Raw genomic sequence first — 22,455 nt, forward strand, 5'->3', positions numbered from 1 at the left:
CGTTAACTGCAATAATACCCCAGCTTGCCCATCTAGTAGGAAAATGAGGGGTAAAAAGCATGTGTTTAGCACACAGAGCCAGCTCAAACTGCTATTTTCAACAATAAAGGAACAAATTCCTACCCAGCTGATAGAGAGAAAAACACATCTCTTCTTCATCTCAATAATAAATTAAATTATTTATTACTCTAACACAATAGAAGAATTGTTTGATTAGCCCACAGGGAAAAAAAATACAATTGCCTAGAGGGCAAAAAAATACAATTCTGCTCCTTTATACCATCTCTAGTAATTCTTCTGTAATTCCCTGTATATTCCATATGTACCCATTCTCCATTGCCGTTCCCTTCCCCTTTAAAAGGGGGGCACAGGGAGATAACGTGCAGAATTGCAGCTGAAAAATGTCTAGCACACCGACAAGCAAAAGGACAGGCCAGCTATCAGATTTACAAGCACCGACGGATAAATTAAGGCTTCACGTTCCCTCTTCCCTTCTCTCAGCATCATTTTGTCAGCCCTTTCCCATCACAAACACAACATCCATCTGTCCTTCCGAAATAAACGGCGAAAGGGCAACGCTGAGCATTAAGCACACACAAAAAGCACACGCGCTTCCAAAAAAAAAAGAGGCATTCTCATGCAAATACTCACGAGGATTAAGGTTCTCTATGTGATGCTCCATTTTCTTGTTTTAAAAAGATGGAAGGCAAAAAAAAAAATAAAAGGAAGTGTTGCAAAATAAAAGGAAATTCCACCCCCACGATCCCGCAGCCTGCTGCAAAGAAGCCCAGGAGCGTGCTGACGTCACAGATTCATGAATGGATGGAAAAGGGGCTGTTTGGCGATTCGGCGGCGCCGGCCGGGGCCGCGCACCGGCACAGGGGAGCAGGGGGGCGGCCAATCCGGATCTGGGCACCGCAGCGCCCAGCGTGCCATGCGGGGAGAGACGGGAGGCTGGAAGGAATTTGTCGGGGAGCGAAGCAAAGCGAAGCTGCGGGGTAAAATGGCATCGCCGGCGCTGCCGTTCGGCGGGGAAGACATCCTCCAACGCCTTCGGGTCGTCGCTCCGGCGGGTTTCTGCCCCTCCGCGCGGCTTGGGTAACAACGGCGTATCGAATGACAGCCATCTGTTACGTGAATCAGAAAAGGAGTTTGTCGTCCCTCTGGCTTCTCTCGGGGTGACAAACCTTGGAGCTACTATGAAAAATAACTCAATATAAGCACGTACTGGGAGGAAGCTGCGGGGAGAACAATAGGAGGCTTGTATTTGATTAGTGATGCAAAAGCACCAGAAAAATGAAAATAGGAGGACTAACAAAATCACGCATTCAACTCGCATCAAATATTGCCAGCAGCGGGCACGCAAGCTCACAACGTCAGAAACGCTTGGAAACAAAAACCGGAGCACGCACAGTTTCACACTTGCGGGTCCGTAAGGAACAGTGGGCAGGACGTCCGTGTATCACAGCCCACCAGCCATTTTCATTCCATTTTTAACCCTATGCCAGTGAATACGCTTAATTCTGCGGCACCAGATGCAAGGGCACGGGGTGGCACTTTGGACACCTAAAGAGATGGCAATATCCCGGGGAACGCATGCAACGGCATTTATGATTAAATTGGACCTGGATGGGAGAAGAGCACAAGTTTTGCATCTTTAAAGTATGAGGGAAGGAGCAAAGGGAATTAAGGTCAAGGCTGGGAGGAAAACCGATGCTGTAACTATGCAATTACACCTTCTTGGTTTAACAGAATTCATCAGTTTGGTTTCTAAAAGTCCTCCTAAACAACTTGTAGCCTCCCAAATCTTAAGAGCCAGGATTTTCCTATTTTCACCACCCATTTTCCTAGCAAGTAGGAAGCAATTATGCCAAAACAGCACATCCCAAAACTTACTCTGGTGGAGCACATCTTGAGAGAATCCTACTTTTCCTTATGGAAACTGGGGAACATCCCAAAATAAACTGGGACTGGATGTAAGAGCGATGCAGATCTGGGTTTAGAAAGTGAGGATTTTGTGCTACCACGTGAGCCAGCACCACAGATACCACCTTGTGTGGAGGGAGGAGAAGTATTAAGTATTATTATTCAAACCCCAGTTCTCGTCCCCACCCAGGGACGAAAACAACGGCTTCCAGACATCCCTGGCACTTTCAGAACAGAAACAAAAAATGGTCATTTACTCTCTTAGCCTAAAGCAAAAAGTGCTAAATTCAGGAACTAGAAGGAGGAGTACAAAGTGGAAGAAGAAAAATGGCTATAGAGTGAGAAAAATCAAAATCAAAACAGAAAGGTTTCCAAGGGTTAATTGTAGTGCTTAAAACAAACAAACAAATAGGTGGGAATAAAATCCCAGGAAGCCTCCAGCACAGGAAAAGAGCTTGCACGTACAATTGAAGACTTTCTTCTCTCGTGACTTGCTTTGGCACACCAACACTCCATTTTATCTGTTTCAACAGCTCGGGTTAACACTTTCAAACACAAAGGTCCTAAATTTAATGTAAGGTAACCACCTTATCACATTCTGAAAAAGAAAAAACAATCGCTGGCCTAAAACGGACGGCCGTTACAAGATTATGTTGGTAGCCAAATAATAGCATGAGAAAACAGGTTACAACCAGTTCCATATTTTAATACTAACCAGGACACAGTTATTTTCATGCATCGGTGGTAAATAAGTTGAGAAAGAGAAATTATTTTCCTGCTTCTCATTTAGACAGAAACACCGGTCCAAGCAGGGAACTCTGTGAAGTATCAAATGCTCAAACACAATTCCGCAGATAAGTTTAGTTCAGTATTAATGTGAAAATAGGGGAAAAACGTACAAAGTACAATGAGATATTAAAAAACCAAAGTTCATAAGGGACCAAGTGTAAAGTTCACAGGTAGCAGGATTTCTGAAAGGGTGTACAAGTAACTGAGTAACTAGGACCTTAGGAGACAGAGCATGTGAAACGGGTGCAATGGGTGCAAAAGAAAAGCTACAAGTGTTTAAAAAAATATCTGTTCACCATATTCAAAAAAGACAAGATAATTAAGTACTTTCAAGCCAATTAGCAACTAATAGGAATGTTATACAGCATCTGCTAGGCGTAACATTTCAAGTTGGCACATCGTATTAATTTGGGCCCAGTCCTGAAATACTAATTTAACAAGTTCTCCAATCCTGTGACCTCCAATTTTAATAAATTGGAAAACTAGTAAAATCACAGAAGACCGAGAATAACAATATTATGCCAATATTCAAAAATAGCATACATTTGCTATTTAGAGGTTGTGGTAACTTGAGGTTGAACTTGAGCAAAAATCCCAATATCCAACCTGTGATTGGAAAGGAGCCGTCCCAGTGTCCTCTCTCTGACGGTGGCCAGAAAATCAAAGCAAATGCCAAACGCTTCTTGTGGCATATTCCCCTAGCAAAAGCAGGAAATTAAAGAAAGAGACAAAAGTGACTCAAAGACTGATTTCATAATTATGCACCAGTAAGGCTGTTTATAAATCTACTCGTCACACACTCAGAGGTACAAGAGGGACTCCGCTGTGAAAACTTTCTACCTGGATGAATAAACAGGTGAAGTGAAAGAGCAAACGATTCTCTAACAGGAGAAAACCTGAGTAAATATTTGCATGGATAAGATGGCTAGAGGCACATTTTATTGTCGAGGCCTAAAATCCATGAGATCTTTGGTCCACTATTCCAACCCTGTAGGCATATATTCTTTTTCGGAATGTGCTGATCTTCAGCACTGGGGTGGGTGACAGGAAGGAAGGTAAAATAAAATATATACTTAAACCATCAGATCTTCAGGCTTTTAACCAGAATCTCCCAGGTGTGAGAGCTTCTCGGAGCAGAAACATCAGAGCTGCCTCTGCCCACAAACCAGCATCGCCAGGGAGCCGTGGTGAGATGTTCGGGGCTGGTTTAGGTCTGCTTAAAATGCAGCCAGAGAACTGGAGATGGCTATGAACCCAGAGATACACAACACCCAGAGAGAAAGCCACCCATAACATCAAGTGTCTGCCCAAAAGCTATCCAAACACACTCACAGACACTTGTGCCACCACTGTATAGTCTTCAAATGAAAGTGCTACTAGCTACTATTGCCAAAGCGAGCCTTCTTACAGCAAAATCACCTTCCATACAGTTGCTTGTTGGTTTTCTGAGACTGCTTTGCAAGATACGATGGGTATGAGTACAAAAGACTAGATGATGACTTGCTTAACCTTGTATTGCCTTTAGCAACACTCCAGGAACTCAAAATAAAAGTCACTGAATGCACTACAAGAGAACAAGAAGACAAAACGCATTATGCCGTCCCTTGTTTAAGCCTGAGGCTGGTATGGATTTTGTTTAAGGACTTTCTGGGTGTTAACGCAGAAAGGGAACAATCGTCTTCCCAAATTTACAGTTGTCATGGCCAGATCCTTTCTTCTGGTCAGGTCACTTGCGCTTATCTCCTTCCACGCTGCCCACCTGTTTGTACGAAACCTGGCGGAATTTTGTTATCTTAAAAGCTCCGCCTCTAACATGTGGTTGAAATCAGACAACGTGTTGTAAAAATATCAAGGGGAGGAGGAACAAACAGCAAGGCAGCCTAAATACAGATAGTCAGGAGTAGGGTAATACAGCTAAAGAGATGAAAATCTGCTTATTTGCTGTTTTTTTCCTCATTTGGAGAAACTCTTAGCAGAGGCCTTGTGAGAAAAACAGAACTATTTGTTCAGGGAAACAGTCACAAAATAACGTTCCTCCCAGAAAACATGCCAAAATGAAGTCTTCCATAACGATAATTAACTCTAATAGAATTGCCAGCAATGAGAAATACTGCAAAAAAGTAAAAGTATGCATAATTAGCAGTTATAAGGGACATTTTTAAAGCCAACTGAGCTACAGTCACTTTTCCCCTTCCAGCTTAGGAGCCTGCAAAAAAATGAGAGACCTGACAACAAAGTCTCAGTATTACTGCCATATGGAAAGAAAAGTCCTATAATTTCTCTTACTCCCACAAAAAAGGCATATTCTCACAAAAAGAAGCGTGCACAGGGAAGCTTTTGGGGGAGGAATTAATGAAACTGGAGAAGTGATTAAAAAATGCTGTACTATTCCCCAAGGTCAAGTTTTGTTCAGAGGAAGAAAATCACCTGCACAAATATAGAAGCAAGTGCTGAGCAGCTGTGCTGTAGATAAGGATTTGGGGGAGAGAGAAAGACAGACTGAGCGCAAATTACAAATATCGTGTTGTCACAAACACGGCAACTTCTACCCATTGACACAAATGTCCACCCATTGACAGAAGCACCAGCCTAAGAAGTCACAGTGCCTCCTATATTAGGAGCTAAAGGGGAAATAAATTCATCTCACAAGAATTGTCCAGCACTAGTGATGATGCTTTGATGCAAAGGGTCAAGATGATCTTTTGGAACCTTTCAGGCCTCTTTTCGTATGAAGTTATGTGTAGAGTCCTGCATCTTGGCAGGAACAACCCCAGGTTCCAGTATAAGTTGGGAAATTACATATTAGAGAGCAGTGTAGGGGAAAGGGACCTGAGGGTCCTGGTAGACAACAGGATGACCATGAGCCAGCACTGTGCCCTTGTGGCCAGGAAGGCCAATGGCATCCTGGGGTGTATTACAAGGGGGGTGGTCAGTAGATCGAGAGAGGTCCTCCTTCCCCTCTACTCCGCCCTGGTGAGACCCCATCTGGAATATTGTGTCCAGTTCTGGGCCCCTCAGTTCAAGAAGGACAGGGAACTGCTGGAGAGGGTCCAGCGTAGGGCAACAAAGATGATTAAGGGAGTGGAGCACCTCCCTTATGAAGAAAGGCTGAGGGAGCTGGGTCTCTTTAGTTTGGAGGAGACTGAGGGGTGATCTTATTAATGTTTATAAATATATAAAGGGTGAGTGCCATGAGAATGGAGTCAGGCTCTTCTCAGTGGCAAACAATGATAGGACAAGGAGTAATGGGATCAAGCTGGAACACAAGAGGTTCCACTTAAATTTGAGAAAGAACTTCTTCTCAGTGAGGGTGACAGAGCACTGGCCCAGGCTGCCCAGGGAGGTTGTGGAGTCTCCTTCCCTGGAGACATTCAAAGCCCGCCTGGATACATTCCTGTGCGACCTCACCTAGGTGTTCCTGCTCCAGCAGGGGGATTGGACTAGATGATCTTTCGAGGTCCCTTCCAATCCCAAACATACTGTGATACTGTGATACCGCAGTACTGAAAGCTTTGCTGCAAGACCAGACGGGAAAAAATTCATCTGATCTTCTGCAGCACAAGGTCTTGCCGAATTAAATCTTTCCAACCTTGTTTCTGTTATACAATCTCTCTGAGGAATATTATTCAGATTTCCACCAAAAAAACCTAAGACAGAAGAATTCAAGCATTTATAGGTTAGAGACTGCCAGAATAAGGTATTGTATTTAGTACTAACAGTCTTCTCTGTGATCAAGTTCCTTCAAGAACAGCAGATCAGCCCTATGTAAATGTTCTCAAGACAAATAAAACCTGCTCAGTATCCACCTCCCAGACTCACGTCAGTCATGAAGCAACTGGCAGCTTCTCCTTCAGAGTTTACTGATTTTTCTTCTCTCTCCCAAGAGATTTCTGTTCCCCCACTGCTAAATGCAGCCCCTTTGATCTCTGAGGTATCATGACACAGAATTACTTACTTCATGAAGTTACGACAACTGTTTAAATAGTTGCAATCACGAACAACAGATTTTTGGTTCAGAATATTTGGATTGAGAGCATTAAACTTCTCAGCAGTGGTGATTTTGAGCCTTGTTCTCAAGCACGACGTTGGACAATGCAGCGTGATGTATAACAGAAGGCACCACCAAAGCAGGATGCTCTCAAGAGTCGTATGGCAGAACAAATACTTCTTGAATAAGTGCAAATACCTGTGAATGAAATCATCGAGCTGGCCTTAAGGGACGAGCAAAAATTAAATAGCCTTCACCAGAAGGGCAGGTAAAAACTGATGTCCTAATACTCCAACTCAATCAAACCATCAGCTACAGACTACGGGATCAGAAGTTTACTTGATTCACTTGCTCTCCCACTATCTGCCATCTACTAAATGTCAGAGTGTCCCTCACAAGCCGTATTTTCTGTCCTTAAGCCACCTCTATTCCACCACAATTATGCACACAGCATTCCCATATAGAGCACCTTGTCTATGAACTGCAAAAAATAGGATAAATAAGAAGCAGCAGTGTTGATGAAGCAACTAATAAACTGTCACTGATGAGCAAGGACAGGGTAGTTCATGCAACTAATTGCTTTCATTGAGACGAAAACAGGTTCAAACCAAGGGTGAATTTAATTCTTCAGTAAAATACTTCACCTTAATTGTAACTTGTAATGAGAGACAGCTAGAGTATAAATATATGGATGCTCTGCCTCTATAGAATGCACCACTCCTCATAGAACAGCTAAAATCTTTTATATTAAGAAATGAATTTATATTAAGAAGTTAATCCCAAAATGCAGCTCCAGCTCACGTCTTCCTACAATCCCATTCAGAGGTGGCTCAGGCACCTCCTAAAACTTACACATCTGTAGCTTTCTCTGCATGAAGTATCTCCATATGACAAAGATCATACAAATGTAAAGAAAAACCATTTGACATTAGAGACATTCAACATTCCAGAAATGAACAGCTGCTTGAAAACAAAAAAAAAGCGCTAAAAACATATAGTTCTGATGTTATTGAACCTATAACCCGCGCAGATTTCAAAGTAAACCATGACACTCTACATTTTCAGGAACTTTGCTGGTGTCTCTACTCCAGCTACAGCCTGGATTCCTGTGAGGACATCTATGTTGTCCAGCCAATCACCAGAGCAAGTACAATGAAAAAGTACTTATAACAATAGAAAAATAATATATCTAAGTTATCCCCTCAGAAAAATCAATACATCTGAATAAATAGATTCCAATGCTTTCAGAGTTCTAGTTGAAAAACCTAAACAGTGTAAAATTAACTTCAACTCAGTCTATGCAAACACCCTTTGGCGCTTGTGTTCTCCCTGTTCAGGAGCGAGTGTGTTATTGTTTCACGTCTTCTCAACTTTCTGATGAGTTACCAGGGTTTAATCATCGAGACCTGCCGATACCTGCTCATTTTTCCAGGTGCACTGAAAGCCCATGTCCTCTTGGTTCACCGCACATGCGCCTCCTCTTCACGTCAGAGAAATGAAGCTGTGCTCTGCAGCTGCGCCATGAGTAACGTTTAGGACAGTCCAGCATCGAATTCTTCGCTCTAGAAAGAAGAACAAGACAACTCAAAATCCTACCGAGCAAAGATGTATTTAAATAAATGATCCGGCGATCCATTCAAAACATCCCATTAATGCATCCCGATGTTACGCGGCACATTTAAATGCAGCAGAAAACATCCAAAATTAAGCGTGTACTTTGAAAAAGAAGCCGGGACTAGAAAAAGACCTCAACACATTTAGTACACCCTTTCTTAGCACACACATATACTCTATAATCCTTTTACAGTACAATTTTAATCTATAATTAAGCAAGCAGCTCCAGTAAAAAGAGCTCACAGCTTTCCATATTGAAAAATCACATCATTCAGGATTGGATTAGATTTTAAATAACATCCTTCAAGATAATCTGTTAATGACTTTTTATACTTAATTTTATACCTAAACTCAAAGTTATTTGTTTTCCTAATTTTACACAAATTTTAGGAGAAGCACAAGTTATTACAGTCCTCCTACATATATACAACTCATAACATCTTTCTCTTGCTATCCCAAGATTAGCTTTCGGGATTATTTAAAACATTATGTAGGAAATACAATAACGAGATCTTTCACAAGAAGCCTTAATGAGAAAGAAGGTGCCACCAGCGCTCTTGTAGAGGAGATAGTGATGACTATTGGGGGGAGCGCTTTGTTTTCTAGAGGTCCCCCTCACAAGTCAATCAGCCCCACTATTCACAACCTTTTCTGTCAGCTGGACATTAACATTCTCACCCATTTAGTTACTGGCAGTCAAATATTCAATAGCAACACCAGAAAAACAATCTCAAAAGCCAGTTGTGAACTTGATGGTACAATGATGTACACAACTTAATAACAATTACACTGCGATACAGGAAAGAAACATGAAAATCGTGCGCTTGAGAAAAACAGTTCACATTTATAGAAGCTGAATAATTCCTATCGAATATGCCCTAAAAACTAAGGAAGGATACTTTATGATAAAGTCCTGAGTACACACATTTCCATTCTAAAACTTTTATTAAACAAACTTCAGAGCTTATAGTTTTTTAATAGATTAAAAATGTTAATATTTGGCTTTGTTTACAAGAAAATTACACGGTAGTTCTATTAAATCAATGAAAAAAGCCATTAATTACAATTTTTACCCCTGTTTTAAGACAGGAATGGTGTGTGTAAACACAGCAAGGTTGTTTTCTTGCTTAAAAAAAACAAACATTGAAAGCAGATATTACAGATTAAACAATAATACAGACTTGAGAGGATGAAACACACAAATCCAGAAAGATTGTATCTGATTACATTCTACTTTTGAACACAATTCACATGTACAGAAAACAGCACCTAAAATTGGTTATTCATAAAAAATACGAGACACTAGATACCCGAAGCTGGCAGAATGCCATAGTAATACATTACTGAATTTCACACGATTAAAAAAATACAGCCTTGTAGGGACAGATTTTCAAACATCATTTGATTACCGCTCGCAAAGGTGGGAATTGTCACGACTTTTACCACCGGAGGAGTTTCGCTCTTCCTGCACTTCCATTTACGGCTACCTTTATAGTACTGAACTGGCTTTTAACACTTGCTTTCCAGACTCAACCTTTCAATCTAGTATTTCTCACCCTAACAAAACACCAGCAGAATTCTCAGTATTTGGCCTCAAACGCTAACTCCTGCAGATGGGTTTTGTTTAAAGAACTGAACAAACAAAACATCATTTGCTTTGAAATTCTACTTGCGGTGAAAGCCGAGCTGTACCACAATAGGACTGTGAGCATTGTTTTCAACAGAGCTAGAATTTCATTTCCTATGGCCAAGTTAAGACGAATTAAAGAAGCTGCTAACCACTATAACACGGTTTTGCAACTTCGCAATCTCATCTATAGTTCGAAATAAAATGTTTTGTGCAAAATAAATACTTACAGGGAAGGCTGCATAGTGAACTTTGTCCCAAGGCCGGCTGTTCCTGCACCAGACCCAGGCCTTGAAGCCTCAGGATGTTCCTTTGCCAACTCAGCACGGTGGGAGGGTTTGTTATTTAACTGTTGGCTGATAACAGCTTATCAGGGACTTTTCAAAGGTTAAACCCAACAGGATTGCATGGGAGAAGTGCAAAGAAAGCACAAGGGAAATGTTGAATTAGTGTTGTCTCTCCTGTTGCGGTAGGTCCCTCCAGTAAGGCCGCAACTCTCTCGCCCATCGCCACCAGGCCAGCAAAGAAAGCTGCACCAAAACTCGTGTCCAGACAAACCACAACTAAAAGCACCTTTGGAAGCCAGTGAGAAGGCAATAAAAGTGCTTTCTTTCAAAGGAGGAGCTTGTTTGCCTGCTACATTCCCACTGTCTGCCACCTGGGATGGAAAAGCTAACTCCAAATCTTTAAGCCCGGTCCTTAAATACGAGGTGATTTTCTCACTGTTGCCAAACTGATCACTGACACCACAGCTCCGTGACAACCCAGTGGAAAACAAAAACAAAAGAAAAATCTTCAATTTCAAGCCCACTATGATATTTTATTTCTATCCCAAACTCACTACTGAACTACAAAGGGCTGATGCAACTTTAAAACAGAAAAAAAGCAGAGTTATAGACTCATTACTAATTCATCCTGGCTGAAGCTGCATACCAGCAGCTGCTGCCTCTCTCAATTAACAGCAAATATTGAACAGTATTGTCATTTAACAGTGTTTACTGCCTGCTGCCCTGTCCGCTGTCACGTTTTCAAAGTGTTCTCGCACAATTTAAAGTATCAACATTAATAAGCAGAGCTTCGTTTAACCCCTTATTTATCAGGAGAGTTTCTGGTAGAAGTGCTTTGCTCACTTCATACAGCAATAGCTGAGGCCCAAAGACGGAAGGTGCCACCAAAATGGTACTTGTAATTCAGAGGCACACAGGGTGCTTGGCTTCCGCAGAAGCAGCTCTCTTCATAAATGAAGCCAAAAAGATGAAACAAAAGAGCAGAAAAAGGAGGAGGCTGCACATTCAGCCTCTGTTGCTGAAGATTTAAAAAACAAACAAACCAAACTGAATTAAAAAAAAACATAAAATCAAGATACAGCCACTCTGCAGGGTGATGAGACCAATGCTGTGATGTCTAATGACCCCATCTCTGCACAGGGGAGATGAACAAGCTCTTATTTGTACCTCGCCTTCGGTGGCCTGCTTGCCCCGTGGTGTCAAGTTTGCTGGAAGCCACTTACATCCAAAGGACCGTACGTATTTTATATTTCATTTACACAATGTGTTCCCAGCGAATCGACAGCAGCACCTCGAAGGCCAAGCTGTGAGCTTACTGCCAACTGGGCCAGGGCCAAGCTGTGGACACCAGCAACCTGGAGAAGAGAGGGGATGCTGAGCCAGCCAAATTACACTGCAAGGTGCACACCGGCTATTTCGAGACTACATGAAAACATCAAGCAGCTCCTGTAGTGCATTTACTATAGTAAAAGCCAGAATAACGCCATTGAAGCTGATATTGAAATGGGAAGAATTTGGTTATTTCTGAGGTACTGGACCTTTGTACTAGTCCTTCTGAAGAGGCAACTGTGTTGTAAGTATCCAAAGAGCGATGTTCTGAGGGGCTTGTCAAACATACAAGGGAATGGCTTTGCACACTGGGCAGCAAAAAGTAGTCTCAGGATCTGGTCAGGACTTGCTGAGCCTTTACAAGCAGAATTTTCTTGGTTTAGCTCATTTGGCTCAAGACTCCTTATTTTCTCAGATCGCCTCTATGTGTATCCTGTGCAACTCTAATATCTAGTCCGGTCTGTTAGGAAGACTCATTCCCTCCAGGTTGCTCCACCACCTTTGTGCTGAGACTGTCTGAGGTCTTCAGATATATTAGGTGATGTGACTAATACCTGCCATCTGTTCTTTGTTACCTACTCTCCTCTCCTGAAGAGGAGTCATCAGTGAAGTGCTTGTTCTACTCGATCTATTTTAGGAGCGTGGGCTTTTAGCACCCAGCAGCGCTGTTTTAAGCTAAAAAAGTTAAATCAAAGGAGGAGAGCATGCTCTTGCAGGGAAGACGGAGCATTTGCAGCATCCCTTAGGTCCTGTACAAGTCTCTGGCTGGGCTCAGAAGCAACCCTCTTTTCTGTAAAAGTTGTCTTCACTCCCAAGTAACAGAACCACTGCCCAGGTTTCAGGCCACGGAGGAGCCTGCAGATCAGATCCAGGGCTTTGAAAGTATCTGACTGCTCTCCATAGAAATCCAGTCAGTCCACAGAGCTCACAGCATCAACAGGTAAGATGGTGCAGCATTGCGTTACCTGGTTTGAGGAATAAGAAGCTCTTACCCAATTACACCACCTCGGTACAGATGGCTGAAAACAAAAGAAGGTACAAATAACTGAGGCCAGATCTCTGCCCATCAGCCTGGGGTGAAATCTTCCAGCTCACAGGGAATATCAAGCATTACTTATACCAACGGCTGCTCCCCATAAGTTACGGTTAAGGAAAAAACAAACTGGACACACAAAGGAGAGATAGGCTGGAAGAGAGAAAGGCCAAAGCAAAATAATCTTCCTGTATTTCTTGCAGGAGCTGTGTCAAAGTGCAAAGAAAAAAACCATCACACCGTAGGAAGTTGAAAGACTTGAGATGGAGCAGCGAGGAGTCTCTGGCCCCATCAATGTTTAATTCGAGCAAAGCAGCAGATTCGTAGTAAGTATAGTTCTGCTGCTGAAATGCACACTCCTGCTTTGATTCCTAAATGACACAAAGCGAAAACATAAGGATAAAAATAAAACAGGAGAAAAAGAACAGGGAGATTTTTACACCTGGCACTACAGATGCAGCGTGCACAAGCCAGCAACCTACTCAGCTCTCTCCTTTCACTACAGCACGAGGGTTAAATACATATAGAGAGCTCTGAAATAGGCACCTCAACTTCACAGCTCGGCACACTGCTGGGGTAACATCGCCTGAGAACACGAGCTGCTGCACCGCTCCTCAGAAAACAGCAAGTGCTGCCAATCTTTGATTAAAGGCAGCAAGTTGCCTGCTAAGAAAAATGGTAGAACCAGAGGATGAAGATGCATGTGGAAATACAGAAGAAAATGAACCTCCAGAGCCCCGGGAGCAGAAGAGAGACCCACCTGGAACTGCTCTCACAACACTTCCCCTAAAAGATGGGCTGATATTCTCCCTGTGAGGTCTCCCTTGCAAATAAAACCCATCAGTAAGGATCAGTTCTTCCCCATCATTTCCTTGAGTTGCTCCCATCACACTATAAACAGTAAAGTGAGGCTGGTTAAATAAAATTTTGAGGGGAGAAAAGTTGCTGATCAGCGTTTCTTCCTGCCTAAAATGCAAGAAGATCCTACAAAAAGAAATTAATGCATTCCATGACTCCTATGTAATCTCCACCTCAATTTTTCTTCCCTTTCCTGCTCTTTACCTCCCCCAGACTGTCAACTGATCACCATTATCCACTTCTTTCCCCTTCACCTTCAGAGAGGGGTCTATTTCCTTTCCCTATTTACATCTTTCTTATCTCAAACTTAATTCTTTTTCCTGCTTCCACATCCACTTGCTGAAATTCATACAACTACCTCTCTCTTCTCTGCAACCTCCACCAGCACATCTTGTCTTCTTGCCTGTCTCCAGTCCTGAAGAGAAACACAGCTTCGCTAAACCAAACAGAAAGCTCCAATTAGACTCAGATTTCACCTCAGCAGCATAACTGTATTTTATTAGAATTATGACACTTATCCCAAGCCGGTTACCCTCAAGTACTGAGTGGACAAGCATGGAATAAGGGCAGGAAAACCCCAGTACAAGAGCCTCACGCAGCTGAACACACTGGCAAGCTGAGAAATAGTAAATGATAGATGCTACAGAGCCTATTGAAATCTGTCCAGCCTTTGGAAAACCTCCACACAACAAGTGTAGGTCATCACCGAGTACAGGTTTTCTTTCCTGGAAGTATGAACAGACTTAAAAACATATACACCAGCATTCTCATATTTTGCGCTCTCCTTAATATGGGGAGTATGTTTTAGAAAGCGGCCATGGATTTCAGAAGCAGCTCCAACAAGTAGTTTTCTTCTGCGGTAGTGAAAAAAATGAAGAAACAGAAACCCAGAGCCTTAAACAGCCTCCAAGGACACAAATGTTGCAATTACACTCACATCAGAAGCCTCTTTTTCACTGCAATTAGCTGCTAGAAACAAACTTGCAAAGCACCTTGGGCTGTCCGCACGCACCTGAAGTGGGAAGGTATCACCGCTGATAAGCGGGACCTCAGTTTTCACTGCAGGCCGCTCCGAATTTCCAGCTTCCCGAAAGCTGATGTCCCACGGCATTTCTCCTTGCAGAATGATGACCTTTGCAGGCCTCTGGAGAAAGCAAATCCCATACTAAAAAGATACGGATGACAACCAAAATGCTGGTGTGTCACGCTACTCAAATGACAGCGAACATTAAATATTTACATTGATACATTACAATACGACTCTACTGTAACTGCAATCTCCTGAGACACAACCATGCTATTTTTTCTTATGAGAAACTCTCTCTTACTCTGAATAAGAGACAAGACGGGGCTGAGCAAGCAAAAGTTGTCCTGTATCTTATGAAACCCTGGTTGATGTCCTCACCTTCATACAGAGCTTGCAGAAGGAAGAACTCATTTATTCCCACTGAGAACTGGTAACTGTTTTAATTGTTGGCAGGAATTGGGGGCCAAGGGAGTGTCTCATGTGCTACACAGCAAACAAAACAAACCAAAAAATGACGGCACCTTGCATATATACTGCAATATTGCCTTGAAGGGGCCACTGCCTTTGGTTTAGCCCAAAAAAAACAGGCTGAAAGCCAACAAATATTTTCGAACAGCTATATTCAACCACCAAAGCTACTTAAAAGTGAAGTGACTGTGAAAAGTGCTCTGTTCTTTATGTCACAGAGTCAAGGGTGAGGAAATAGCACAGAAGGGTACATGACCAAAATACGGGAGGCGAATCACGGGCCTGCAGACCTGCACATGGACAGCGATCCTCGGCAAGATTTTTCTATCAGTTTTACAACAACAATAAAGTTCCCTCAATAAATACAATCCCAGCTTGTTAGAAAAAGTATTTCTGATGCAGTGCAATTAATAAAACACACACCATGAGTAGAAAATAGAGGTTAAACAACGCTCTGTGTGTCTGTGAACTTCAACGACATCAATACAGACTGCCAGACATTTTTCCCCATTCTCTTCAACCAGAAAGCGTTAAGGAGTATTTCATAAGTAATTCTGCACACAAGCTCATTGATATAAACCTCTTTTTGGGGAAAAAAAAAAAACAACAAACTATTAAAATTCTATTGTGGGACCTTATTTTCTACTCCTACCAGGTCCCTGTGTAAGCTGGGTTGCAAACCTGAAGGTCAAAGCTCCATGCTGACACAGATTTGTTGAGTCCTTCAGGAAGACCAAGAAAATAGTAAAAGGAGCATGTAGAAGGAAGGCTGAAAGACACCTCAGTACGCCTTGCGAGGACCACATCGAGGTTTCTGCAGAAAGAGATTGTGGGCTGGGCTATAAATACTAAATAATCCTTGGGAAACTGTCCTGCTCACCTGCTGAAGAACTGCAAGCCATTATATAGGAAGATGATGAGCTGAATTTATAACCTGGTAAACTTCAAGGCTGAAGAGATGGAGAGCAATAGCAGGTGGCCTTTGATATCAAGGTCTTTGCTAATACAGCTTCAGTGCATACTCTCCTGCTCCAGGCAATCACTCGATCTCACATGATACCCAGAAAGACCAAATTCTACTTCCGAGGTTGAACAAGGTTCAGGAAACATTTTCTCTCAAAAAACATCTTGGAAACCTGAAGCAATTGGAATTATGTGGCTTTTTTCTCCTGCCAAGTGCCCACGGTAACAAAAGTAATCAACATAAAGGCACAAAATAAGATTTTGACAGTAGACGGTTAGTGCCTGATACAGGTTGGATTTTTCTAGGATGGATTTTGTTAATATTATCACCTGAGATGACACGAGGAACAATTTTCTTTAGCACATTAGAAAAGCTTGTTGAGAAGAAAAGAACCCTTAATGCTTAACCTGCCTCCCCTTTGGGTTTGCCTTGTATCTTCCGCTGTGTAAGAAACAGCTCCATCAAACTCCTTCTTTCCCGCATACTTCACGGGGGGGCACTACAGATGCAGCCGCATTGCTCTGAACAGTTCAAAAGCAAACGTGTTGTATGGATAATGAATCCCAACTACACAGGGATACACGCATTTTAATCTTGGAAGCACAGACACTAACCCTGACATAGAAAAATGCAGACCAGGGAGAGAGGGGCCTGTATCCTTACCCAAGCGTAAGAACCATCTCAACCATCTCTCATGCTCTGGATCGATCATCAGTTCAGAATGAGGAAACACAAGCAGTGGAAATCTGTTCCCTGAGCCCTGCAATAGCCCCTGCGAGCCGAAACGCGCTGGTGCACCTTCTCGTTCTGCTGAGAGCACAACAGGTAATCCCAAAGGTGGGATAAGGGCAGGACAGCACAAGCAAATGAGGAGCTCAAGACTATCGCATTCAAAACTCTCTTGTAAAAGGGAATCATTTTGGTTGGAAGAGACCCTCAAGATCGAGTCCAACCATAACCTCACTCTAGCGCTTGCCCCATGTCCCTGAGAACCTCATGTCCATCTGTCCAGCCCTCCAGGGATGGTGACTCCAGCACTGCCCTGGGCAGTCTATTCCCAATGCCCCACAGTCTTTTGGGGAAGAAATTGTTCCTAATATCCAACATCAAACAATGGGATGAGGTACAGTGGTTTCTGAAGATGGCACCAGGGTTCCTCAACCCTTTTTGAGTGGGTCCTGACAGCCCGCACAGGTAAGAGACGAGAGTTAGCCATGAAGGTATGGCTAATGATTACTCATTATTCCCCATCTTTTCAAATCCATAGCTTTAAATATTAACCAGACTGCTGATACGAGAATAAAGATACAGCACTACCAGAAATTATTCCTGAAGATTAATCCTCAAGCACAATGTTGAGTTCCTTGCAAAGAAGGGCAGAGCAGACTATCTTTTCCTTTAACAAAGAGCCTCACTTCTTCTTACAGGTACTTTACTGATTGTCAACTCGGACTAGAAGGTTAACAGCCAAGAAGCACAACGGTGACTGGTCATGGCTACTGATGTGACAGAGGAAAAACACAACATCTCAGGAAAAGGTGAGAAAGGTACATTAAAAAAGTGCTTGGTGTTACTTCTGCAAATATTTAAGTACCAGTTAGGCCGTGAAAGGAGTTTACTAGAGTTTCTCGCAGCGGGAGGGAAGGAAAGCCACAGGATGATGGCAGCTCTCCTGGGTGGCACAATCTGGTGGTACTAGATTGGGGAGAAATGACTCGTAATGGGTCAAGCATCAGGTTTGATAGCAGAGAAATAGCCTTTCCTGACAAACATGCAAGTCAAAGAAAATCACATATTCCTTTGAACTCTATGTCTTACTGCAAATACTCATACAGTTTGTCACCTTTAAAAAAAAATTACCAGGGAGAGTCAAAATCATTCCTAATCCACTTGCACGCTTTGGCAACATCAGCCTGTTTTCACCAGTAACTGCTGCTCACCCTTCTTCTGTTCTAACTTCTGGTACATTTATGTACTCTCCCCTCTCACCACCAAGAGTGAGAGCTGACACTTCCCTCACCCTTTTTTCCCCCTCTTCTTGAAATCTTATTTCCACTGCTCTAATAGTTCTTGACTTAACTGGGACAAGGAAAATTATTCTGGGCTTCTCTGTCCTAGCAGTTAGGCTATTCTGCATTAACCATCCAGAGCTAAAAATTCTGCTGAAGCCCCAGGCAACCGTTCTGCACTCCCTTCAATTCGCGGTTTAATAAAATCACCCATTTTTACTGGACGTGTCTATAGCCATATATATACATATGTACTTTCCGCATAAAAATCCTTCAGTGTTAATAAAATTCAGAAAGTTCTCTTCACTGCTACACATCGCAAAGTTCATTCAACAGTATTAATTCCAAGACATCTCAATAAGCTAAATTTCTATCCAACCTTAAAACTAAGCTATTTCTTAGGTAAGATGTTATTTTCTCATCCTTTCAAGGAATATGCAGAAGCATTTCTAATACTTAAGAACAGAAGTCTTAAAAAACGTTACAGACTAATAAAACATAGAATTGTACCCCGTATTTCAGGCATGCAGCTGGAAGGCCTGACTTTCAAAAGCTGGCGACACCGCTGCTCCCTCAGTCTGGTTTAATCTAGGCTGGCACATCCAGCCACCCAAAAACAACAGGGGGGCAATTTTTAAGTAGGCAGGATATGCTCTTCTCAAACTCTGAGCTTAACTTTGCATCATCCAACATCCAATATCAATATCATGGCATCAACATTATTTTTCTTTTAGGGGTGCAAAGTGTACAACTCCATTTTTCACAGCAATGCAATAAAAAATTTGGTTTGATTCATCTGCAGTAGTAGCAGTTATCAAACTAAAACATGGGTACCTTTGCAGATACCAGCTCTTTTCAGAGTACATCAAAATGAAAACCTGCAGCGGCACACATCCTAACTCCAGTACAGGGCTTTGCCATTTCTGGTGCAGAAACAACCAAGAGAAAGCAAATCCCTTGCATTTTTTCAGATGGCACTTCCCGTAAACTGTCAACCATTTTAACTGCAGCAGACAGCATGCTAGAGAAATGTATTATTACTTTCTAGAAGAAAAGTGCATCTGGAAAAGCTTTCACTTGGAGTCACATCACCTAAGTTTTAAAATTCTTCTAATCAGGCAAAATCAGGGCTGGTTTCAATTTCCCGGTGGCTGTACCTGAAACAACCAGCTGTGATAAGAGTTCACCACTAAGTTACGCTGTTCAGGTTTTCAGTGCATGATACTCCTCCTTCCACAAGCAAGGAATTAAGCACCAGCTCATTTTTCTGTCTCTACGGCCCATCCTGACGCTGGAAACAAGTGCTGGCTGAAGCTGAGACCAGTACAGAGCAAATAAGGATACCCGTATAATCACTTTTTAGATGAGTCAGACAAGGCAAGCACAGCTGTCTAGAAGATATACAGTGGAGAAGCAGGATGTACTAAAGCCTAAGCAGGAGTTCTGGTAGACCTGAAATTCCAAAAACTGAGAATAAAATATCCTCTGTGACCGCTGCAACGTTTTGTCAAATATTAAGCTCTCAAGGAGAAGACACAACCATTTTAAAAGCACACAGCTCAGTCCTCCAAATACAACAGAAAAATACAGAGTAGCAGCATACACACTATCAGTTTTTGAAGGGTAGACTATGGACGCTCAGCTTTTGCTTCATCTACAACAGACAAAGCAAATGTACAATCCACTGGATGCCACCTGTGCATCTCTCACTCCCCACCATCACACAGGAACAGAACAGCACTTTTATTTCAGGTCCCTGCCAGCAGCAGGCTCAGTCTGCACGTGGAGCCCTGCCACGAACTCACGTGCACAAGACATCACTTCTCCCCACTTCCCCAAAGAACGATGACCCTCTCACAAAAAGGTACATCACTGTATTTACGAAGGTATATACGCACTGTCAAAGTTTGAAACCCTCCAGATTACTGCAAGTCTTTTTTTGGTCCAGGTATGCGTAGCGCTGGTATGTTTCTGATTTCAGTCGGTCCTGTTCGCATCCAGCACAGCCCGTTTTGTGGCGGTGTGAGCATTTTCCAGGTGAAGTGCAGGACAAAGCTCAGCTTTATCTCAGAGCGCTTCAAAGACAGGGACAAAAGCTCAAAACCGAGTACTATGTTGGTAGGTGAAACAGCAGCTGAGATCACCTGCACCAGCTTTCACAGTCCGTGACTTCGACTGGAGCACACCACAGTGTATTAATAACAACCGTAGAAAGACCAAGATTGACTTCATTTATTTTTACAAAGCCTTTTTCTGCCCTCATCTTCACGGACTACACATGTCAGACAAAGGTCAAAATAGCTTAATTTTCTTCTGCGCTGGACAAAAAGGCATGAAGAACAGCCAGTAAATTTAACTTATTTCATTTTCACTGTGGCTTAAGGAAGAACAGAAGGAATTTATTATCATCAAATTGACTCCAGCACAACCTGACTGCTTTTATCAAGGTTGTGTAAATTAAAAAGGTAAAACCAGAGCTCCACTTTGCTTGAGATTAAAAAAGATGCATCAGCTCAAAAAGAGTGTTTAGATTTCAGGGAAAAATAAATTGTGGTAACAGACATTTGAATATAATAGTTGAGCACTTTTCCAAACACAGTTATTTCAAAATAACACATAACGCAACGCTCATGTACCAGAGAATGGAGACCAAGCCAAGTGCTAAATGACCTAAGTAAAAGGTTACCATGGACCTTATCAGTAACACTAAACTTCTCCGTTACCTGGGAGCACTGAGCAAATATTATTCTAATAGAAATTTAATTCTATTACAAGACGGCAAGTGCAATGTGCTTAAGAAACCGTATCTTCTTATTTGATAAGGTAACATGCAGACAAGTAACACTACCTGACAGATTTAAAATTAATTGTGTGCTGTACCTCTTCCATACTAATCAGCATCTAATCATTGCACATGATCACAACGTAATCAAACATGTTTTTAAAATGCGTCCAGGCAATATTTAAGCATAGGAAAATATACCATAAAAACAGGCTATACCAGTGCGCCGAAAGGCTAGCCGACAGGGAAGACAACCGGCTTGGCTAAACAGGGAGATTTTGAAGGAAATCAGAAATAAAAAGAGAGTTTACAGACTGTGGAAAAAAGGGCTGGCTACCTATGAAGAATTTAGGAAAATAGCTAGATCGTGCAGGAAAAAAATCAGGGAAACAAAAGTGCAGTTTGAAGTTAATTTGGCCAATTCTGTTAGGGATAATAAAAAGTCCTTCTTTAAATATGTTAATAACAAAAGGAGGGGCAAGGAAAACCTCCATTCTCTACTGGACTTTGAGGGAAATATAGTTAACAAAGATGAGGAGAAAGCTGAGGTACTTAATACCTACTTTGCCTCAATATTTACCAGTCAAACAGATGGCCCTCAGGATAACTGGCCTCTGGAGATGGTTGACAGGAATAGGAAGCCAAATAGTCCCCTTGTATTCCAAGAGGAAATAGTTGGTGGCTTACTGAGCCATCTGGATCCTCATAAGCCTATGGGACCAGACGGGATCCATCCTAGGGTGATGAGGGAGCTAGCAGAAGAGCTCGCCAAGCCGCTCTCCATCATCTTCCAACAGTCTTGGCTCACTGGGGAGGTCCCAAATGATTGGAAACTGGCAAATGTTACCCCAATCCACAAAAAGGGCTGCAAAGCTGACCCTGGCAACTACAGGCCTGTCAGCCTGACCTCGGTGCCTGGCAGGGTGATGGAGCAGATCATCCTGAATGCAATCACACAGCACCTCCAGGATGGACCAGGGATCAGACCCAGCCAGCATGGGTTTAGGAGGGGCAGGTCCTGTCTGACCAACCTGATTTCCTTTTATGATCAGGTGACCCACCTAGTGGATGAGGGGAAAGCTGTAGATGTGATCTATCTAGACTTCAGCAAAGCCTTTGACACTGTCTCCCATAATATACTCCTTCAAAAGCTGACAGCCCGTGGCTTGGACAAGTGCACTCTCTGCTGGGTTAAGAACTGGCTGGAGGGCCGGGCCCAGAGAGTGCTGGTAAATGGGGCTGCATCTAGCTGGCGGCCAGTCACTAGTGGTGTCCCCCAGGGGTCAGTGTTGGGTCCAGTCCTGTTTAACATCTTTATTGATGATTTAGATGAGGGGATTGAGACCACCATCAGCAAATTTGCTGATGACACCAAGTTGGGGGGCAGTGTTGACCTGCTGGAAGGCAGGAGGGCTCTGCAAAGAGATCTGGATAGACTGGAAAAATGGGCTGATTCCAATGGGATGAAGTTCAACAAGGCCAAGTGCCGGGTCCTGCACTTTGGCCACAACAACCCCCTTCAGCGCTACAGGCTGGGCACAGAGTGGCTGGAGAGCAGCCAGACAGAAAGGGACCTGGGGGTACTGATTGACAGCAAGCTCAACATGAGCCAACAGTGTGCCCAGGTGGCCAAGAAGGCCAATGGTATCCTGGCCTGTATCAAAAATAGTGTGGTCAGCAGGACAAGGGAAGTGATCCTTCCCCTGTACTCTGCATTGGTGAGGCCACACCTGGAGTATTGTGTTCAGTTCTGG

At 42.8% G+C, this 22,455-nt stretch overlaps 1 protein-coding gene across 3 annotated transcripts in view; it reads right to left on the minus strand.

Moving 5' to 3' along the window:
- MAP3K13 (mitogen-activated protein kinase kinase kinase 13) overlaps positions 1–22,455 on the minus strand; it is a 69,343-nt gene that overhangs the window by 35,125 nt on the left and 11,763 nt on the right. The window contains exons 1-2 of one of the 3 annotated variants that reach the window (XM_071812379.1): positions 10,175–10,246; positions 8,120–8,265 (exon numbers count right to left, since the gene is read on the minus strand). The gene's annotated coding sequence lies outside the window, so the exon portion shown is untranslated. Of the gene's footprint in view, positions 1–651; positions 1,168–8,119; positions 8,266–10,174; positions 10,247–22,455 lie in introns of those variants that run through there. The other 2 variants (XM_065844743.2, XM_071812380.1) reach the window with 2 other exon arrangements.

This window comes from Patagioenas fasciata, chromosome 9 (genome assembly GCF_037038585.1).
Source record: "Patagioenas fasciata isolate bPatFas1 chromosome 9, bPatFas1.hap1, whole genome shotgun sequence".
Classification (NCBI taxonomy): Eukaryota; Metazoa; Chordata; class Aves; order Columbiformes; family Columbidae; genus Patagioenas; species Patagioenas fasciata.